At 36.3% G+C, this 3795-nt stretch overlaps 1 non-coding gene across 1 annotated transcript; it reads right to left on the minus strand.

Annotated features, from left to right (window-relative positions):
- Positions 1–3369: 3369 nt before the first annotated feature.
- On the minus strand, positions 3370–3476 carry LOC118591650. Its single transcript, XR_004945956.1, has one exon. It is a non-coding gene; the product is annotated as a U6 spliceosomal RNA (small nuclear RNA).
- Positions 3477–3795: the final 319 nt, after the last annotated feature.

Raw genomic sequence — 3795 nt, forward strand, 5'->3', positions numbered from 1 at the left:
TTCTACCTACTGTTCCACGGTGTTCCCTAATCACTGAGGGGAGACATCTGACGGAGACTTTCACTACAGTGCTTAGTTTTCTCAAGTCTTTCACTGTGTTGTGTCTGGCTGTGGGTCTCTTCATCATTGACTGTGGCAGCAAGCTTCTATGGTGATGGCTAAGACAAGACACATATCATGAGTATAGTAGAATGATATTAGGAGGCATTATAATGTTAGATTTATTTATGTACGTGTTTATTTAAGAGCAGAAGTATTTGGTTTTACCCAAGAGTTATGTAGTCTCAGGTTTTTGGTCACTCACAGTGTCGTGTATTGGGTCTATCTCAGAGAAAACACATTCAGTCAAATCAGATATTGCTTGGTATCCCCACACACTTTGTGACATATTTTATTAGCATATTTTGTGGGCAGTACACCATTGTACATAGAACGGTTTCTAATTGGGTTGGTAGTTAGATTTCGCCTAGGGTAGCTGGTAGAGTATGATCCTTTACCAAAGATCCTAGTACCTGGAGGTGAAGGCTCTATGTAGGTATCAGCTCAACTTCACTGACCCATTGTGAGTTTTGTAGGCGTTGTCTGAAGCAATACGGCCTTGCAGTCATTTTGTGGAGAAAAACTTAATAGTCCTGAAAAGGGCGTGGGTTTTGTGGGCATTCCCATGGGACCCATTTGTCCAATTAAACTAGATGTAACACAATGTTGTTACTGGAAGATTCATTAGGAAAAAAGAAGCGTCCAGTTGGTGCTCTGTCTTCCCCTTATTTGGAGATTTCATTTAGATCATCTAATGTGTATTTAGATCATTAGATGTGTATATATATTCAGGAAGTTTCTACTGTAATAGGTTCCCCAACTACTTCTCAAATGGTTTTTAATTTTAACTCTCTCTCCTCTATATCTTCCCCTTTCTTTCATATTCCTCCTACTTGAGCCTTCCATCTGAGCCTTCATTCATTCATAACTGTTTTATTTAAGTTTTCTGGAGAGAATTATCAATCTATTCTATTTCAGTTTGCTGGGGAGAATTATCCCCACCCCTCGTCTGTTACTCCGTACCTAACATCTGTGATTCAATGTACTGTAGTTTGCTTATAATTGATATAAAAACTAATATCTACTTATAAGCCATATATCTTACTGTGTGCATATATATATATATATATATATATATATATGTATGTATATATCCATCCATCTATCTGTGAATTTAGTTGTTTTTAACAGTTACCAATATTTCATTGTATAAGCATACTACATTTTCTTCATTTGTTTTCTAATGAGGGACATATAGCTTATTTATAATTCCTGAATGTTATTAATAGAGCAACTGTAACAGGACTCTTAAAAAGTTCTTATTAATAAGGACAAACCTGAGGCCAGTTGTTGGGATAAATGCTGGAAGATCAGAGACACAGAACAAACCACAGCTACCTTGCCTCACCAGTTCTTCAGCTGATCCTGTTTCCTCAGATTGGAATCCTCTGAGTCCTCATCCAAATGGGTCTCAGCTGAACTGCTGCTCAAAGCCTAAAAGCTTAACCAGCCAAATGCTTCTAGTTGCTGGTCTTTACGCCTTATATATTTTTCTACTTTCAGCAATCACTTCCTGGATTAAAGGCACACTTTCTGGATTAAAAGCGTGTGTCACCTTGCCTGTCTGTTTCCAATGTGGCCTTGAACTCACAGAGATCCAGAGGTATTTCTGTCTCTGGAATGCTAGGATTAAAGGTGTGAGTGCCACCTCCTAACCTCTATGCTTAATATTGTGGCTTTTCTGTTCTCTGACCCCAGATAAGTTTATTAGGGTGCACAAAATTTTGGGGAAAATAATACCACCACAAGCAACACTAAACCTGGTTGAACAAGTGTTTCTGTGATAGGATGGAGTGTCCTTTGAGTATGTGTCTGAGAGTAGTATAATTCTTTGTTAAGATTTTGTTTTTGAATAAGCTGTCCACTGGTGATAGTGGGTCATTTATCTCCCCCACTATGAGTGTCAGAGAGACAATTTGTGATTTAAGTTGTAGCAGAGTTTCCTTTACGAACTTGTGTGCCATTATATTTGGTTCATAAATGTTAGTATTGCAAGGTCCTTTTGATGAATTTCTCTCTAATTAGTAGGTAGTTTCTTGCCCTGTCTCCTCAGATTAGTATTGGTTTTAATTGTATTTTGTCAGACACTAAAATGGCCATATGAGCTTGCCTCTAATGTTCAATTTGCTTGAAATATCATTTCCAACTTTTTACTCTGAGGTGATGCTGTCTATCCTTGATGTTAATTTTTTTCATTAAATAGAGCAGAGGATGGATCTTGATTTTGAATCATTCTGTGAATATTTGTGTTTTTATTGGAAAGTTGAGACCATTGAGGTCAAGAGATATCTATGAAAAGTGTTTGCTGATTCCTGTCATTTTGTTTTGGTGGTGAAGGTGTTTGTGTGTTTTCATTATTTATTTATTTATTTGTGTGTGTGTGTGTGTGTGTGTGTGTGTGTGTGTGTGTGTGTGTTTCTTGTCTTTTAATTTGCTGGTCAGGGATTATTTATTATTTATTCCTTTTGTTTCATTGGGTGTGGTTAACGTCTTTAAGTTAGAGTTGTCTTCTTTTACCTACTGTAGGGCTGGATTTATGGATCAGATATTGCTTAAATTTGGTTTTATCATGGAATTTGTTAATTTCTACATCTGTTGTGATTATAACTTTGACTGGGTATAGTAAGGTATCTATAGCTGGAATCTATGGTCTCTTAGAGTGTTTAGAACATTAGTCCAGAAACTTTCAGTTTTTAGAGTCTTCAGAGAGAGGTCTGCCTTTTCCATGTGACTTGGTTGTTTTCCCTTGCAGCTTTTAATCTTATTTCTTTGTTCTGTACCTTCAGTGTTTTGATTATTATATGCTGAGGGCACTTTGCTTTCTTTTCTGCTCTACTCAGTTTGGTGTTCTGTATGCTTTTTGTACTTTTATAGGCATCTTCTTTAGGCAAGGAAAATTTTCTGTTTTGATTTTGTTGAAAATATTCTCTGTGCCTTTGACTTGGGTTTATTCTCTTTCTTCTGTTCCTATTAATCTTAGACATGGTCTTTTCATACCATCCCAGATCTTCTTGACTCTTTGTGCCAAGATATTTTAAGAGTTAGCATGCCTTTTGATCAATGAATACACTTCTTCTGTCATGTCTTTATTGCCTAAGGCTCTTTCTACATCTCTTGTATTCTGTTGGTGATACTCACATTTGAAGTTCCTGTTTGAGTTCCCTAATTTTCAGTTTCCAGAATTCACTTGGTTTGGTTTTTGCTGTGTTGATTCTATTTTCACTTGCAGGTCTTGAACTATGTTATTCATTTATTCTGTTTGGGGGAGTTCAAAATATAGAATGATTTATGAATTATCATTCAATCTTTGCACAGGAGCTGTTCTGATCCTCTCTGTATAGTTCCAATTTTAGTATATGAGCTACCATAGCAAGCACCCATTTCTGTTCTGGAATCCTGAGTCAGGATTCATTTTAACTAAGGGGGTGATGTTTGCTGATTTTAGTATCAATACGGGGAAATAGCAGTAGGGTTTAGACTGAAAAAGCAATGTTTCTCCTCAAAGTCTTCTACGTTATGGGTATAAGATTGAAGACATTGTTATAATTTGTGGTTTTCAGCCTCATATTATTGTCTTTGAGTCATAAAATTAATGAAAAATTTTAGGAAACTAGAGTAAGATGAGTTTTATAATTACTTCTAAATGAAGGTCTGAGTCATACACCAGGCTGCACTTGCATATTTAACTCAGAACAG

This window comes from Onychomys torridus, chromosome 9, assembly GCF_903995425.1.
Source record: "Onychomys torridus chromosome 9, mOncTor1.1, whole genome shotgun sequence".
Lineage (NCBI taxonomy): Eukaryota > Metazoa > Chordata > Mammalia > Rodentia > Cricetidae > Onychomys > Onychomys torridus.